General features: G+C 47.8%; 1 long non-coding RNA gene across 2 annotated transcripts in view; it reads right to left on the bottom strand.

Moving 5' to 3' along the window:
* LOC107318504 overlaps positions 1 to 18939 on the bottom strand; it is a 93422-nt gene that overhangs the window by 11121 nt on the left and 63362 nt on the right. For both annotated transcript variants that reach the window (XR_001557382.2, XR_001557383.2), the window contains exons 8-10: positions 14917 to 18381; positions 9371 to 9477; positions 1239 to 2834 (exon numbers count right to left, since the gene is read on the bottom strand). This is a non-coding gene — a long non-coding RNA (uncharacterized LOC107318504). The remainder of the gene's footprint in view (positions 1 to 1238; positions 2835 to 9370; positions 9478 to 14916; positions 18382 to 18939) is intronic.

Here is an 18939-nt window from a genome sequence, read left to right as displayed (position 1 = left end):
ACAGCACTTGCTTCTCTTTCATGTGCTAAAACCAATTCTGCCGTTAAGCTTCTGACTGACTGTACATTCACAGTTTGTGAAGAATTGCAGGGCAAGGCACCTGAGCAGCGTCACAGCACGCGAGCGGCCTTTTCTTCTGCTGCTGAACAAAGAATGAAAAGCTTCAGGAGGAGAACTGGCGGTGAGCTGGGGAAACCAGGAGGCTTCTGAGGAAAGCTGCCCAGGTTCTGGGAGTGACTGCAGTACACAGTGGTAGAAAATAAAGGAACGGACTCAGCAGGAGGCAAAAGGGAGCAAGCGGGAGAGTAACTGGGAAGCTGCAAGGAGAGAATGGAAGGGCAAGCAGAAATGAGAAAGAAGGCAAGAAAAAATGCCGGTGTGTACAGTCTGCATTTTGGGTAGCTTCCTCAAAGCTCTGCTGAGCATCCCTCCTCAGGAAAGCAGGCCTTACATACAGTCCAGTTATTTGGGGCCCAAAACAAACACAAGGGATTCTTTTAATTCAGAGCTCGTTTCCATTGGTTGGTCCCCCTGCTTTTCTGTCTCCAGATCCAAGCTGCTTGAAGGTCTTGTTCCCAATACCACCATTTCCTTTCCCAGGTAAAATTTATGGTTAAAGCAACAGAGATCTAAACATGTAATTAAAACCTCTCCAGCATATCTACCAAATCAACCTACTTTCAGACTTCAATTAACCTCTGAGGTTGTGGCTTGGAATTACAGATCTCCCTAGAAATGCTATGACTGCTTGTGACAGGACAAAGGGACAAAGGCAGCCCACTGGGGCGAGTTCTGGGGATCATCTTAGGGGAGTCTCATCCAGCGCAGACATCCTCAAGAAAAAAAAATAGATGAACAAAAGAGAGAGAGGGCAGCTTCTTGACATTTTCTCTTTCTAGGAAACTGAGAAGAAAATGTAAATCTCTTCCTCCTCAGGTGCTGGTTTTTGGTGGGGTTTATTTTGTGTTTAGAGTCCCCAAACATATGTGCTTTATTAGAGCGCTGCCCATTTCATTGGCTTTATCTTGCACTGGATGATCTCTGGTGGTAGAGATATTCAAGCTGCTTTGTACATTTAGTTGTCCCTCAGTGTCTTTTTGGCAATCTGTTCCAGATTCTAATGATTTTACATTAAGATTCAGGGACTCAGTAATCTCTCCCCTCCCAGTTCCCCAACAACAATAGACATATCAACTCTTCAGCCCTAAATCAAACACAAATCTCTCTGAAATCCTCACCTGGAGCCATCTTTCATAGGTCTCTTTTCTCTGTGACTGTTGCAATCCATGGGATCTGCGGTAGTCTTCCTGCTGGAGGAAATAAAATCAGGTGACATGAATCAGGACCTCTTCTTGACAAGAAGAAGGAGGTGGAGGGGCTGTTCTCGGACATCAGGTACACCATAAATTGCTGGTTAAGCCTCGCCAACATTTCTGGAGACGCACAGGGCTGTGGGAGGTTTGGGCTGCTCCATTCTTCCACATTGGTTATCATCTTTCATTTCTTTTACACCTGATACCATGTGGTTTACAGAAATCTCTCTGGACCCAATAAACCATGGAAGTGAACCTCCTTATTCTGTTTTCTTTCTTCTCCTGCCCTTCTTCATTCATTTCCTGGCTCTAAAGCTAAGCAACCAAATCCCCCAGGGTTCAGTGGTAAGCAAAGGGCAGCTAGAAATGGCAGGAAAATGGGTCCTGCCCAAGCACAAAAGGAAAGGGAGAAGGAGACCCCAGACCTCTTGGAGGGGAACAGGCCTGTGTGTCTGCAGCACTCCCAGGCTCTTTTACGCACAAGGTGAGTAAAAGACAAGGAAAACCAGGATTTATACAGCCAGGGATCTGCATCCCTTCAGGAAACAGTTCATGTGCTGCTTCTTAGGGGCAGCATGGGAGGTTTGTTGTTACCCGGCCTGCAGGCCATGACAGGATCTGTCAGCACTGGGCTCCTCTTCTCACTTCCCTGGTGCCAGTCCCTTGGGTGCACCTGCAGGATGGGCATGGCTGGGTGCACAGAGCAGCTGCCCACATCCCTGCACAGGATGATGAGCCCTGCTTTGCCTCACCAGCACCGTGATGGTGGAACACGTGTGGCAACGAGCAGCTCCTGAGAAGGAGAAATCCCCAGGCCTGGCTATTAGGGATCCCACAGATCGTATTCCCTGCCCTTCCAGCTCATGTGCAGGTCCCAAACAAACAGCAGCACATGCTGATTCGGATGGCAGGCGTGCTGCTGGCCAGCTGGCTGCTGCTGCTTCTCCCAGGGGATGGGAGGCTTTTTGTTCCAATCGTGGGGGTGGCAATTGGGGTTTCTTTTGCCTCCATCTGGCTGCGAGCCTTCAGGTAATTTGGGGGGATTTCCTATCTTCCTATTAGTGAAGTTACTCGCTGCTCTCATGGACTGACAGTTTCAAAAGCAATTCAAGGGGAGATAAGAATGACACCAAGATAATCGCAGAAAGGTTGGGGAAAATCTTTCCTTCACCCACAAATTCCTTGTTGCTGGAAAACATCCCCCTTCCCCATATCCCGCACTTTGCTACAGGCTCTAACATGAACAGCTTCTGCTGGGAATAGCCGACTGTGCCAAAATCCAATCGCTGCTGCTCGTCCTGTGTCCTCTCCCCACATTATCACACGTTTCAGCTATTGACATTGCCTAGAAAATGGAAGTTGCTCGGTGTTTACTAACTGTTCCGCTCCCCTCTTGCTCTGCACGGCCCTCGGTGGAGCTGCCAGCTCTCTGCTGTTTACAAGCCCATCTGCTTCTGTTGCTTTCCTCCACCTGAAGTTTCATCACTCTGTTCAGGATATTTCTCACAGTTGTGCTGGGATCTGTAAAGAGCAGAGGAGGATTTCAGGTGGTAAGGAAGCGGTACAAAGAGAAGAACACCAATCTGTTCTTATCTAAATAGACCTAAAAATAATGAAAACAAGAATAAGACGGCAGAGGAAATTCCAGTCGACCAAGGGTGGCCTCGGCAGCACAGCCATTCCAAAGAGTTTTCCTTCTGTTTTTATTAGAACTTTAACATTTAGGATCAAACCAGAAAGGAAAATGTGTGCTCCAGTCACTATTTCCCTGAAATTACACTGCAGTTCCCCGCATTTTCAAGTCTCTAGAGGCAGAGCTACGAGACTCCTTTGCCCAAACCTGTACTGCTGCTGCGAGCTGTTTAGCTCAGAGTTCTCCATGCAGTTTAACTCAAGGCCACGTTTCCAGGGATAAGAGAGAACCTTGGGAGTCAGAAAGACATTGGAAACCTGTCTGCCCACGCTGGGAGCACCTGGAGGCAACCCTCAGAACCAGGGCTGCTGTCCCAGCACATTGAGCCTGCAAGTGTGGCTGCAGGAGGGACCAGAGGGGACTGTCCAGAGTTTCAGGCATTTAAATGCGCTCTGTAGCCCAGCTAGCCAGCCAAGCACGCCATGATGCAAGCCTGGGCAGGCTGCTGCAGACATCCACAGGCTGTGTGCGAGGCAGCTACGTGGATGGGAGGCAGGCTGCTGTGAGCATGCTGTGCTCACAAATGCTGGTGCAGATGGAGGGAATAGCTGTGAGAGCCGTGATCCCGTGTGCCACAGCCTCTGTGCCTGGATCAGGTTGGGGACAGGGACTGCATTGATATCTGGGCACTGCCCCGGCCACCAGGGATCAGCAGAAGGTGGCAGTGACTTTGCTCCCAGTTCACAGCACCAACGGGTGCTGAGCTTGGAAGAGAAAACAGAAACGTTTTACAGAACATACACACATTGAAGTTCACGCTCCGTATGGGCAAAGCCTGAGGATGAAGAAATGCTTTGAGGTGGAGATGTGAGATCTCGGTAAGAACACGCTGTAGGTCCCCTCTGTGCTGTTGGCTCACTGATCTCCACCAGCTCAGGGTCAGAAACGTGCCTGGCTCAGAGAGGAACGTGACGTCCCAGTTGGCAGCTCCCTGGCTCTGCCCCACCAGCTCAGCACAGTGTGCACAGATCACGTCCCAAGTCTTGAGGCTATTGAGAAAAGACGCTGTGAGCTCCTGGGAAGGGAGGAGCCTGCCAAGGCAGTCCCTGTGAGCAGCTAGGTGCTACACGCCAGCAGAAAGCAGCGCCTGTTGCAATGCTGCAGCTCTCGGGGCCTGCGTCAAGACCTCCCCACACACATGCTCTTCATTAGCACTAACCCAGGACTGAAACGATCTGAGAGCAAAACCTCCAAGAGGATTATGCACACGGATGCGAGCTCTGATGCAAGGAGGGATCCAACCTGAACATCGTCCAAAACACGCAGTTAGATCTGGTTGCTCTGGTTTGGATCTGAATCTGGCACAATGGAAAGCAGCGCGGTGAGACGCTGAAAGAGGGGAGCAGAAAGAAAGGAAAGCAGTTCCCTCCCTCTCACCCCAAAAATGCAGCGGGCCCAGAAGGCTGCACAATAAACTTGTCTCCTTTCCCTCACTCCGGGTTACATTGTTCGCTTTCCTGCAAATTGTTTCCACATTCTGTATAAATAACCCCATTGCCAGAGAGGGGGAGGGTGGGAGCAGAGGGGCACGGGGAGAAGGGGTGGGAGGAACTCAGATGGCTTTGTTAGCTTTTCAAAAGAAGGTGGAGGATGGCGAGCAGCAGTTGGGAGCCGGGGCCTTGGCAGGCCGAGCAGAGAGCTGCCATGGAGCTGTGTTCAGACCTGGAGGAAGAAGAGTAAACACGGGAGAGATTATATATAATTACAGACAATCATGTTGCTGGGGATAAACAGGAATCAAAAGCAGGGAGGCACTGAAGTCTGGCACGTCCCCAAGCCCAGAACAGAAGCCAGCCAGCGAGAGGCAGCGCGGCTGGAAAGTGCTTCCCCTTGGGCCTGTTTTCAGTTAGCTCAGGGGCTGGGGTTTTTTTCCCCTCTTTCAGGCTTGAGGCGTTCCCCCATAAAGAGACGCGCCTGCTCAATGGGGAACAGGAGCCAAAGTGAAGTCAGCAGAATCCTTGTCTGCGACGTTAATAGATTACTCTGTGAGAAACATCAGGAAGGTTTGGAAAAGATACACCCGCTGAGGTCAGCAAAACCACCAACAACAGGAGTTTTGGAAGAAAAATGGCTTCAGAAGCACTCCAGAAAGCTGTGCCTGCGTGTCCTGCGGGCACTCTCCTTGCACGGGGAAGTGACCCTGGAGCAGGATACAAAGGGTGGGCTGTACCTGATGCTCCCAGCTCCCCTGGCTCCAGGGTTTGTGACAAAGCATCCAGGTCAGAACTGTGCTACTCCAGCAGCAGCAGCTTTGTATGTGCACAGCCTGGGAGAGGGAAGGAAAAAGATTCTGCATGTACCAGAGATGCTCTGGATGCAGTCAGTATAGCAGGCACCGATGCTCCAAGCATTGCAGCTGAGGTGGGCGATGCTGAACACTCAACAGCGTCCTGCAAAGGAGGAGGGGGAAGTGATAAAGAAACAAAGCCAAGAAGCGAATGGCCCACGAGGCTGTTTTGTTGTTTGTGTTTTTGTTGTTTTTTTAAAGAAGGACCTTGAGGGATGTGAAAAAGGAAAGCAGCCTTGCGCAGCCTTCTTTTCCTTGAAGGCTCACTGGAGAGTCAGAGGGAAGGCGACATGGTGCCGAACAAAGGACGGCAACCTCAGCCGCTGACAGGAGGAGGGTGGTTCTGCGAGCTGTGAAAAGCTCTCTGCCAGGCACTATTTTAAATCCAAATAGCTTACAGCCTGCTCAGTTCTTAAACCATTTTCCCAACCTCTCTGCTGCTCTTCATTGAGAATTCAGGCATATATTTCAAAGCAGAAATGTGGAGAGAAATAAATATATATACCTATATACAGATATATGCAAGAAATAACCACAGCATTGTTTAAAATCAGCATAAGAGCACAGGCAGCAGGGCACACACAAAGGCTCTGCTCCCTTCTCTCTTTCGCTAACCATGCTCTGATCGTCCTTTTCCTAGGGAAAGAAAATTGATTTTTTTTACAGGGAAATGACATTTGCTCTATGAGAACAGCGTCGCAGTTTGGTGAATGACACCATTATCCGGTACCTGCGTATAATATTTTATGTATTTTCTGTGAATTCATCATCATGAGCATTTTTCCACCTGGATTTCTTATAGTGACAAATCCCACACCAGTGGTGGGTATGTGTGGGCCATCTATGCATGTGCAAAAATCTCACTGTTGGCCGTTTCAAAACGTGGCACAGACACGGTCAGTTTAAGCACAAAGCAGGAACCATATTCAGCTCAAAGCTGCTGGAAAAAGATTAGAGGGGGCAGAGGAAATGGAACTGGAAGGGGTTAAAAAAAGCACTTGAGGTCCGAGCCTCTTCTGCTATAAGTTTACAATGATTCTGTGAGGTCATATTTAAGCAATCTGCACCCACGGAGTTATAACAGTTCCTTCCAAATATCAGATGTGAGCATACAGCACCATGAATAAAACCAAAGTAACAGGGATCCCAACAATAAGATGGTCATGTCCATATGCCATGCTGGGCAGAAACAGCACCAGGAGTTCAGCAACACAATGAGAGGAAGGACAGGGAGCTCTGGACCTGACTTCTGTCCAAGGAGAAACGAGGTTACTGACGTCCTGCAGTCAGAGGTGAACATCAACCACCAGACCCTCACAAAGGCAGGTCCCCAAACAGCCGTGCAGTGTCATCAGAAAGCAAGAATTAAAACTTTATCAAGGTGGAAAGAGCAGATCCTCAAGAGAGCACGGATTTCAGAAGCAATCGCCACATCAATCTGCAGGCACCTCAGTGTGACTCACAAGGCAGCCAGAAAATCAGAAGAGCTCCACCTAAAGAGAAACACACAGCGAGTGCTCCCAGAAAGAGCCCTTGGTGGGGTAAAGCATCCGTCCTTCCTCGTCTCTGCCTCTTTTCCTAAGGCAAAGGGGAAAAAGAAGAGTGTGATGTTTGCATCGCTGCTTATTTTTGCCTTGCAAAACCTATTTGCATGTGCTGGAGGAAAGGTTTCTTTGGCTTGTCACAAAATCCCTTGCCCTGTACGTTAGCTGGCAGTCTGCTTTGGATGGGCTCAGGCAAATCCAGCAATCCAACCTCTGCCTTTGCTGTCATCCCCTGCACACCCACTTTTGAAATAATTATTTCCATGGCTTATGAAATAACTCATGTCACTGATGGAGTGATGAGAGCAGCCCTCCAGGCCCGAGCTGCCAGGCTCAGGCACCTTTCAATGTGCTGCCTGCAAGAAGTGCGAGGTTTCGTTCAGTAAAAACCCACCGTGTTCTGAGCTGTGGCTTGAAGACATAAGCCTCTTTATATTTAATCATACACATTACCAATTTTTCCCCACAGAAAACCTTCAGCAAACAGCCTTTTTTTTTTGCTCTGTTGAAATCTTCTGTTGCAAATATTGGTTATTCACTGAAAACATCAAGCCCAAAAGATGCAACCAAGCGATTTTATGAGAAGTTTGTATTTCTGCAGCAAAGCGGGCATCTCCAAAAGGCACAACCAATTTGCTTACGCTGATTGTCAGCAGAAAAGCAACTCTGATGGCAAGTTTTAATTAGCCCACGTAAATGTACATGCAAATGGGCATTTCAAAGGGAAAAGTTATCCCTCAAAGAAAAACTCATCAACAACATAAGCCAGGAAAACAGCAAGCAGGAATGTTCTGATCCCGACGTACAGCAGTAGATAAATAAGGTCAAGTTATCCCTTCCTGCCCCACCAGGGCTCCCAAGTGTCCACAAAAAGCTCTGTGTGATTCAGCTGAAGAGCTGCTTTGCTGCTAAGTACCAGTGCCTGAGTTCACTGTTCAGTTGCTTTCTCCAGGAGAAGATGTGCTTGTTAATCTGACTCATACACCTGTATAACAGATGTGACACAGAGGTCTCATCATTTAAAGGATGTATTTATATACGGCATCCTTTAAAATATCAGATTAGGAAACAACCTGGATGCTGCTGCTGCTGCACATCTGCACGGCTTGTTCTGCAAAGGGGCAGGGAGGGAGGTGAGACGGCCAGCAGCAAAAGGGGACTGAGGTGCACACAAGGCAGAAGGAAGACAAAGGGAAAGAGGAAGATCAATTAATGATCTGACACCAGTGAGAAAACAAGTACAAATGTGGTCCCCAAAGTTAACACCGTGGGTTGCACGAGGAGCCGGATCAATAAGCGCTGTGTGGAGGGAGCCCGGTGCGGGGTTACAGCGGCCACGGTGAAAGTCCCCAGATTACAATAAAGCAGCTTGAAGGTGACAGATTTCATTGTTGAAGGTGATAAAATTCCATGTGGTGTGCTGCAAAACAAGGGCTGGAGCTCAGCCTGCAGCAAAGGAGGCAGCACCGAGACAGCACATGTGGGGCTGTGGAAATCAGGACAGAAGTGCCCAAGCTGTGTGCCATGTTTCCTCACCTTCATGACTATGTTCCTATAGTGGAAACACATGAAGCAAAGCAAACAAAACGTGGGGCTGTCCTCCATGGAGCCCTGCTGCTTGTGCTTTGTTTAAGTGGTCTCCCTGAGCTCTGATGAGAGCCACGCCATCACGAACAAGGTGTCCCAAAAGCTTCAGGTTTTGTTTTTCCAAGTAAGCCCTAAATGCCATTACATAGGTAGATTCATTTAGCACAAGTCCAACCTTCACTCCCTTCTCCTCATACCACACTTTGCTGCAAATGCTTTACAGAGGGATGCTTTGCAAAGGACAGGAATTTTGGTCCAACAGAGGTTGGTTTGATCTGGGTGTTCTATGACTGCTTGAAATGGAGGGAAGACTCAGCAGCAGAGATGTGCAAGGAACAGGAGAATCAAAGCCTGAGACTACACTAGCAATTAGAGCAGCCCCAGAATACATTCGAGCCGAATCAATCCATACAAGAATTTCAGTCACGGTCTGCTCATGCCCACACTGCTTTCCTCCCTCCCTTTCTCTCCTCCAACCCAGGGCTGAGATCCAGCACTGCTGTCTGCTTCATCAGAATATGCAAGAAGTGCAGTGACAACGTGCCTCCAAAGATGCTTTAGCAGTTTTGCAAAGTCCCAGCTCATCCTCCTCTTGTGGATCTATTTACATATTGATGTATTTATTCGACTCTCTCCACCAGGCATGCCCTCTGAGATTAAACCATTTTATTTACAAAGACATTGGGGTTGCAGCTCCTAACAATTAAGTCAGCCAAGACAGAACTTTGCATGGGCTTTCAGATTGATGTTTGAACAGCCAAAAGAGTCCTTGTCAGCGATTTGGGAGCAGCCGGGGGGAGGACCAGTTAAACCCCATCTATATAAACCCGTCAATAGCTGCTGCCACTGGATTGGGAGGTGCAAACAAGCAGAAGGGAAAGGCAATGGGCCAGCAGGAGCAGTGATGGATAAAGCGTGAAGAAAAAACATAGCCAGTGTGGCTCACCTTACAGAGCAGGTTCCTGGAGGTGCTTTGAGGAAACGGGTGGGCTCCCAGGGTTTGCTCCTTCTCTGCTTCTGCTCTTGAAGGAGAAAATCTGTCAATGAGAACAGCTGGAAGGGACAAGGAAGGTGGGAGAAGAGAGAAATGCCTTGTGAGAAGAAAGCCTGTGAGAGTCCCATCAGGAGAAACCACCTGTGGCTGCCTTCATGCTCCAGGACTTTCTACAAGAGCTTGTCCCTGGGCAGATCCCTGTGGAACATCCCCCCTAAGGACGGGCTGTATTTGTCAGCCATCTCTTCTCCACACCCCTTTGGGCAGCTGAGTTCTGCTCGAAAGGTGTAGTCTGGGCCAGCATTTGCAGCGTAATTATCCCCTCCCTGGGCAATGCCACTGAGCACCAGCAAGTCCTGCAATTGCAACAGCTTTCAGCAAAGCACATGATTGCAGGGATCAGCACCGACACGTGTGTGAACCTGCAGCACGTGCTCCTGTTTGAAGGATGTCCCTCAGAGCACTGCATGCTCTGGGAACACAGCAGCTGAAAAGTCACCTGTGTATTTAGATGGGTATAAATGTGGCACGCTGCCGCCTGCTCCTGACAGCAATCCCATGGGCTGCCAGCATTCCTCTCAGCAGCTCTGACGTTTCAGAATTATATTTAGAGAAGCACAGGAATTAAACCTTGACGTTTGCTACAGAACACTGTTATATAAATATTCTGCACCACCTGCCCAACGGTCTATTGGTACGTAGCAAGGCTGCATCGTTGCCTTTAATTAAACAGGCACAGGCAGCCCAAGGAAAGAGCACTAAACAGCATCCTAACCATCTTAGGAGTCCTCGCTTGTCTCCCTATTAATTCTCACCCTGATCTTTTGCATAGCACTATCGCCAGACTAATTAATCACAGGTGCAAGCACAAGCATTAATTGCAACTCATTTTTTCATGCCCGTGCCTGGCCATTCATAGGCTATAGGAATGCAACTACTCCCGTTACTTTGATAATTATTATAAATATAGAGCCAGCAACACACACTGCATTCTGTAGGCATTAAAAAAGACATGGAATTTGGCCCCAAGTATTAACAATATGGTCCACATTCATGGCAGTGATGAATGCATTTCCAGAATAACTTTAACTCAGGGAACCATATGACGTTGTATGGTAAAGCACAGGTTTTAGGAATCCAGCATCTACAATTCCTCTGGTCAACAAGCCTTGGCTGCTCATGTCTTGTTGGGACTTACTTCTACCATGCATGGCATCAGATCATATTTTCTGTCCCTGGAAGATCATACAAGATGTCTTTCAAGAGCATATTGCTGGGATAAGAAGTGCTCCATTCTGTGTCTCAAGCTTGGGTTTAGCCTGAGTGAGCTCTATGCACAGCCTTGCTGTCAGGATGAAAAGAAGGGAGGAGAACCTTTGGAGCACGGCGCCTGCCAGAGACTCCCAGCACAGCCAGAGCTGTTGGCAGGCAGTGCTGTGCCTGAGAACAGGATGGCCACTATTCCAGACATAGGTCCTGCCTGGCCGGGCAGGCGGAGGGAGCACAGAGGAGCTGACATCGCTGTAGATTTTGCTTCAGGGAATTTGGAGCCATTCAGCTTGGTGCTGGGCGAGACAGTGCCTTCCCCTGGCACAGGATAACGCGGGGATGGAAACCAATGTGCTGCACAAGGGGTAGGAAAAACTGCTGACTGTGTCATGCCGAGAGATTAGATTATAAATGTATTAAATGACTAACGTGCATTATACATCCTTCCCAGGCCAAACCACCTGCATACACAATGTGTGGCTGTGATGTGGGGTTGACAGGTTCAGGCAAATGATTCAGGACTAATTTTCAGTGTCAGACTGGCAGAATGTGCTCCAGACAGAGGGAAAGATGAAGCCAAAGCTGTGAAAACACTGCTTTTTAGGGAGAAAACAAAGCTAAAATTTGAACAGCCATAAAAACACAAAACTCCAGTAAATATTCCTTTCCCTTGCCAGCACAGGGGCTGGGGAGATAAAGAAGTGGCTGAAGGAGAACTGAAGGTGAGCACCCATTATTTACTGCTGCTGCTGAAGGAGTAAACCCCCACGCTGTGTCTTCCTCCAGGACAACAAGAGCACCAGCCTGCTTCCCAGCCTGCTTAGCTGTTATGTTCCCCTCCTGGGGTGCGTTTTACATGCTGCTTTGGTGCAGGGCTGTACTGCTGTTAATTGTTCACAAGCACACAAAGCACATGGTGTTCTCCTGCACCAGCACTGCGCTCCCAGCCAACCAGATGGAGAAGTCGCCTACCAAGACAGAGGTTTGGAGAATAAAGTAAAAAAGATCTGCAAGGGTTTGTGATTTAAAAAAATATACAATATACTCCCTTCTGCCTGCTTAAAAGCGTAGGCTGGTTTGAACTTCCTAGGGAAGTCGGGAGCACTAAAGAGGAATTGGCAGGCTCCAATCTGGCTGCTTTTCCTTATTATGAGAAAATACACTCTTGTCTCCTTGTCTAAGGGTATGAATTCCTCATCTCATATTGTGTTTGCACAGAAGCGTGAAATGTATCCTGAACGCTGGTCTTCATCCCCACTTCACAATGTGAGAACAACGAGGGCAGTGAGAATGGGAGCACCACAAAAGTGGGGGAGCTGTGTGCTCCGAGGCTGCATTCACCAGACCCACAGCATTTAAAGGGAAGCAGTGGCACGATTCTCCCCCAGGATGCTGAGGGGCCCCATCTTGTGAGCTGCTGCCCCTGTGGGAAGCTCCCTCCTCCTTTGCTGTAAATGTTCCCCCTGCTGCCGCTGAATCACCAAATAATCTGGAGACCCGTGGGAAGGGAATTAAATGGTGGTTATCACACTGCCACGTTCTGCTCATTTTATTTGTCTTAAATGACCATGAAAGCAAAGTGGGGAGAAAGAAAACACCCAAGTGAAAAGTTAATTGAGCTACTGAAATGTCTTTAAAGGAGCACTGTGATGCCTCGGCTCCCGCTGGTGGCATCTGCTTACATGAGTTGGCACCTGATGATGCAGTACGGATGGGACCCCCTCTCTACACAGCTCTGGCTGCAGGCTGGGAGCTGAGGACAACCTTCCTGAAAAGGTGGAAATAGTGGAAAAAGACTGAAATATGGGGTGAAGACTCAAGCAGAGATGAGGGAGGAAGTGCCCTGGCCAACTGGTTGCAGATAGGTACCATGGTTTGGTGCACAGCAAGCCGCTCATACCTGCAGGAGAAGCCAGGGCGGGCCCATGTGGGAAGAGGGGGCTTAAGGGATGTGCTGTGGGAGCCCAGGAGCTGACAGGGAACCTGTTGGGCCTGCTGGATCAGCTGCACACAGTCTAATCTCCGAACAGAACAGAACTTGCCTCTGGCTTGTTACACCTGACAGCATCGCTTCCAGAGCTCCCAGGGCCCAGAAACACCAGCAGGCAGCATGGGCGAGGCAGGGACGCACATCCTACATCAGCCTGGATAATTAAAAGGGCAGCCAGGGATGGGAAGATGGTGGAGACCTTCCCTTAGCACCTCCTGCACCACTGGGCCTCACTAGATCAGCCCTTTCTGGAATCTGCTGTATTGCCAGATGATGATTTGGCAACTGACAGGAGCTGAGTATCACTCAATAAAGTCCTTATTTCTGGCTATAAAAAAGAAATAATAATAATAATGAAAAGGAGAGAGAGATATGGGAAGGGCTGCCCTCAACTTTCCCGTGTTGCAGTGAATTGAATGGAGAAAGAGCTACCTTCAGTTGCTTTCCCTTCTCATTTTCTCCTGTTTCCATGCCAAGAGCAATCAGCCTGAGATCAAGCATTTGGAAGATACCATGATTAGTCAGAAATGTTCCTCGACACTTGTCAAAGGGACTATCTGTTGTTTATTTTGTATGACCTTTTCCCACTGGCAGTGCCAGAGCTCCCCAGCCATAGTCCTCCATCAGAGCCCGCTGTGCTGAGCCAACCCCACTGTGAGTTCAGGACCCAGCGGTCTGCAAACCAGAGCAGCACATGAAGGCCATGTCACCTTCTTTTAACGATGACTGTTCTGCCTCTAGCTCTGCAAGTGAGAGCTCCTGTTTCTATGTCAAAGGCTGTCCCCCTTCCTCGTACCTCTCTCCCCAAAGGTACAAATGTGCCTGTGCTTTCAGGTCCTGTGTAGCTCAAGATCGAGATCTGAATATCAACTATTTCCTTTGTGCTCTGCTGTACCAGCCTGGGGATATTTGGCTGGGTCTCTCCGAGCAGTTCGGAGACTTTAAGATACCATTGCATTAGAGATTTGCTACACAGCTGCTGTCAGAAGAGCTGCTTCTGTTCTCACCTGCAACAGTGACACCTCTCCACTCAGGAAGCTCTACGGTAAATGATCCTCCTTCCTAGCAACACCTCTCAAAGTCAGTTATAGATGCCTCAAATCAGGCTTAAGAGATGGAAAGTGATATTTGGAAATGAATTGCAACCCTCATCACCTGGGATCTAAATGAGCACTGGTCCTGAACAACCCAAAGCACTTGAGACAAGGGTATCTTTCTGCCACACTGGCGCCTGAAACTCCCTTAGTTTCAGAGCAGTGTTGACCGACATCCTGAGCACTGCAGAACAGGTTCTGCACCGCTGGGAGCACTAACACCGACCTGTGTGCAACTCATGCTCAGAAGCTTGCAGATTCAGCTCACTCTATGGCAATCAGAGTAGCCCTGCTCCCCACTGAGTTGTAGGCTGGTAACTGGCCTCTCTGCAAGAAAAGAAGCATTCAAAATGTGTATTCACACTGATGAGGTGGGCACCACCACTGGGAGGACACGTGGCATGGATGTCACTTCCACTCCCCAGCACTGCAGGAAATACAGTTTTGTTACTGTAGTGGGTCACAGCAGCCAGCTCCCAGTCCATGCAATGCAACGGGAACAAACGGTCTTCTGAAGTAACAGTGCCTTCAGCCCAGAATACACTGCAATCCATATGGGGAAACATACTGGACCTCTGAAAGCCAAAGAAGAGTTAATTGCATTTCTAAAACCCAGCAAGTTCCCTGGAAACCTTTGGGGCATGATCTGGTTACACTTGTGCAAACAATCTGGCACCAGGCAGTGAGGCACACACCTTTACATTTAACATTTCTATTTTCCCAAGCCTTAACATCAGCTGTTGGCATAAAGGACTGGTTCAAGATGGAAAGCTTTTCTAGAAACTGGCTGTTCTTCAAAGGCGTATTTACTGGATGTTCCAGAAGCCACAATCCAATAAATGCGCAGCAATATTACACTGGGCAAAAATACTGGGGATAAAAGAATAGTGAAAATCCTATTACCATTTTTCATTCCATATTTTTTATCAGCGATCTACGTGACACTATAAAAATCCTTGTTGTGGCCAAGTCTGCAGATGCCAACAAGGCTGGCAGCAGGGAAACAACAAGCCCGACTGGACTATCAATACACAGCGATCTGAAGTGGCTGAGAATTGGCCACAGCCCAGGAAAACTTGATTTAAGATTTAAAAAGTCAAATACAAGGCAAGGCATCTGAAACCAGAAATGCAGGTTACACTTACAGGATGCAGCCTCGGAAAGCTGTTGCCTTGAAAAGAATTTAGAGGACAAGCACAAGCTGCATGAAAGGACGACTCTGATCCCTCCACTGAAAGGACAGTCACAAACAGCAGCAGGGAGCGTTCCTTCTTGTTCATGGCTCCAGTGACTGTCTGCTGCAAAGCTGTGTCCAGTATGTGTACCATCCTTTGAGAAGGAAGAGATAATAAAGAAGAGATTCTGGCAAAGAGAAGAGAATGACCCAGGAGCTGTGTGCTGTGTGCTTCTGTGTGAGCACGGGCCTGTTGGCTCACTAAAGATGTAGCTGAGAAGGGATCTGATTTCTGCTATAGGTGCTTATATGGGGGAAGGCAATTGTGGGGCAACTGTGGGAGAGGGCTTTTGGATACCATGGTGCCTTTTCTAAGACAACTGCAAAAAGCTTGAAATTAGAAGTCTCACCTTGAGAGAACACCTAACAGAAACAGAAGTGAAGGTCATTCAGTAATGGAAGCGCTTGGCAGAGAACGAGGTGAAATCACGGGATTAGCTGTTTTCCAGAAGCCACTCTTTCATTTGCCTTTTGGGAGACATTATAAAGGCAGCAAGACAAAACGGGGTTATTTTAAGCCCAGCTGGTCCCACCATTGTGTTCTTGCACAACACATTTGGAGTGGGTGTTTCTCTGTATTTGAGGGAGTGAAGGAAGCATTGCAGGGAGACTCAGGCAGCCTGAAAGACTTTAGCTAGCTGCCTCCAGCTCTACACTGTGCTCTGGGGGATGCTCCCACTGCTTAAGCTTTTTGTCCTGTAAGTTATACGACTGTCTCTTCCCAAATTAAGCAAACAGAGATTCCCTCCTGCAGAGCTGAAAATCTCAGTATCAATTTCTCCAGTTCTCACAAAATCCTCACCAGTTCAGCTCTGGAGAAAATGCATAAAGAACCCCTGTCTGCTCCTAGATACAGCTGGGGAGCTCTACAGATATCAGTGAGGTTTCATGGTGTAACAGAGCAGAAACCAGCTCAGCATGCTCATCTTCTCAAGCTAAGTCTGTCCTTCTGTTTCGATAGATTAGCACTTTGCCTGCATTTCTCCCTGCACAGTGATGCCAGCCTGGCCACAGCAACAGTGAGCAACGAGCAGCAGGAGGCCCCGCTCCATCCAGCACCAGCTCCCAGATCTCTAACAGGGGCGGCTTTTGTTCTCTGGTGCCTGTCTGATCTCTCCAGCCCTGTCTAACAGCACTCTGCATTCCTCCTCCAGGGCCCCCTCCCCACGTAACTCCATGAAACAGTATATTACTTTCCTATTCCAAATCCAGACCAGGCATCTGAGCAAAAATAAAGAAGTGATCAGTCATCACACTGATGCAGAAGGGTCTTTCTTCTCTCTCACTCTCTTGGTTTTGTAAGCTGAACTGTCAAAAGTGAAAATTCATCTTCTGTTTGAATGTGCAGGGAACACGCAGAGTTGGGCAGTGTGACACAAGGAGTGTATTTTCCATTTAAAATTAAAAAAAGAATGCATTGAAGAGAATAAACTGGTAATGCTCACCTTACCTGCACATCTCCCTGCCAACATGAGGCCAGAAGCTTGTCACAGCTGCGGGGTGAACTACACTTGGGACCAGCCTGACATGCCCCACATGCACATCATCTCTTGGCTCCTAAATCCGAAGTCTGCAGTGAATCAAGAAACTTTTCCAGTTGCAGACTGGATCTAGGGTGGAGTACCAACAGCAAGTTCCTTCTGTAGATCTGAAGTCCATCCAGACAGCGCCATCCCCTCCCTCTGGGGCAGCAGCAATGCTCATCACAGAACAAGCAACTTCCTGATTGCAAAGCAGGGCTTCCCTGGAATAAAATGCATCTCAGAGCAAACACGTTATAAAAACAACAAAACAGGTTGTGCGTGTTCAGATTAACTTCCCTTAGCCATTTCCAGCAACAAGATGCAGGTCTGATGGGCTTCCTCCAGAGTCCTCTCCATCTGTAAGGGGTTGTGTTTTACTCAGGGCTAGGACATTCCTTCTGAAGTAATTCCTGACCTTCCTGCATGTAGGTCCATGCCACAGAACTAGATTCCTTTCATACAAAACTAAATGACAAGACGTGCTCCAAAAACTCACCTACCATGTCCCAGTTGCTACTGAATGTTCTGAGCCATGGGGCCACATCAGAGCTAGTGGGTCCCCCCCAGAATGCACATAGCAGACCAGCACCAAATGCTGCATTACCCAGATCTGCCCCCGCTGCACATTGCTGCTTGCTAATGTGAGCACAACCACTGCAAAGCCTCTCAAACTCCCCAGCAGGCACTGCAGCTCTCAGAACAAAGAATAGCTGGGGCTGAGGTTCAGGTAGAAAACCATGTATTCTCATGCCAGAGGCACTAAAGGAAACAAAAGGGCAGGTGAATTCCTGTAAAGAAATTACCAGCATGATTAAGGATTAATAATTATTTTTGCATCTGATAAGTTATTGTAGCATTAATTTCCTGTAACCATTTTCTCTTAGGTGCTGTGTGTACAACCAAATTCTTTTCAGGATCACCTCAGGAACATTACTGACATGCTCAGATGACAGCTTCAGTAAGGTGTACTCATTCACCAGTTATTTTCCAATTATCATGTAGCTGTGGTGTGATGAGTAATCTTGTACAGAGAGAGGAAACCTTAATTTGACTGCCCTGAAAGCAGGTTACTGTGATTTCTAATGAGTGTCAAACAACAGCAAATCCTAACCAACCAAAATGGAAGGTAACTGGCTAGTGTCATGTCTAATTTCTCTAAACAATGGTATCATTAAATCCTCCTGCTATGGCTGATTTTGAATTGTCAATGTGAACGAGTTATGCCTCGAACAGAGGGATCTCGTATTTCTTCTCCGGTTGTATCTTTGATGTATTCAACTTTATGGTTTCCATTTTAATATCTGTGCCCTTCTGTCAGTGATGACAGATGTCTGGAGATTTGTGGTTGAGCTTCTTGGTGGCAGAGAAATCAGTAAACGTGGCACCTGGGTATACTATCAGATGAGTGGGTCAGCTTTAAATGCGAACTCTAAACTCAAATACAGGTGGTGGATACCCCTAAAAGACTGCAGAAACCTTAGTCTAAAAGATTCCCTCTTATCCCAGGAATGAATGCTGCCCCAGCAACCGATTTAAATCAGGGACCAAAAGAGAAGAGAAGCCACTCTCCTGCTGTTTTCACTCTTCCCTTACTTAGAATCTCATGCAATAAATCAGCCACAAGTTATAGTGCATCTTCCAAAGACTGCACTTTTTTTCCACAGAAAGATGAGTGTTTGTAGCATTGGAGCAGCAAGTCATCACATTACCTTCAAAAACTGGTAGCAAAGCTGCAGGAAGGCACTGAGTTGTCTGCTGGACAGCTCAGCTGTGTCCTGCTCAGTGGAAGAAGAGGAAGCACATTTCTTGCCCAGACTGGCACAGTGTTGCTGAGACCTTGTAATGAGGAACACCTAAAAGACGAGAGCCAGATGAATGTGAAGCTCAGATAATGGCTATGGCAGGAATAAAATGTATACAGCCAAGCACACAGATACAGCTACGCTTCCACAATGCTATGTATTACTATTGGCTAGGAAGAAAACATGTACCATCTCTTCCCAGTTAACTCATCTAGCACGTCAGCAGGCTTGCGCCAGAACAAGTCGTTTTTGTTCCTACCCAGTTCCTCCTCCTTTATCTGCAGGTAATCAGGAACAGCTGCATGCTTAGGTAAGCCCTGACTCAGACACATAAATATAAATTCTCTCAGATATAATTGCTACATCAGCTACAAAGAGAATACATATTTTATATCCTATAATAAAACATGGCCCAACAGAATATGTATTTTATATACTACAATAAAGCACGGCTACCACCAGAACTTGCCAGCAAATGCTGCTGTGCAAACATTTATGGTGTGAATGCAGTAAGAACCCAAATAATCCCAAAGGGAAAGGAAGGTTCTCGCTCCTCCTGCTGGTCACTCCTCACCCCCATTCCTCCAACACACCTTGTGATACAAGCTC

Source organism: Coturnix japonica, chromosome 10 (genome assembly GCF_001577835.2).
Source record: "Coturnix japonica isolate 7356 chromosome 10, Coturnix japonica 2.1, whole genome shotgun sequence".
NCBI classification, from domain to species: domain Eukaryota; kingdom Metazoa; phylum Chordata; class Aves; order Galliformes; family Phasianidae; genus Coturnix; species Coturnix japonica.
Note: the sequence above shows the minus strand (reverse complement) of the source record. Positions and strands in the feature narration are given on the sequence as shown.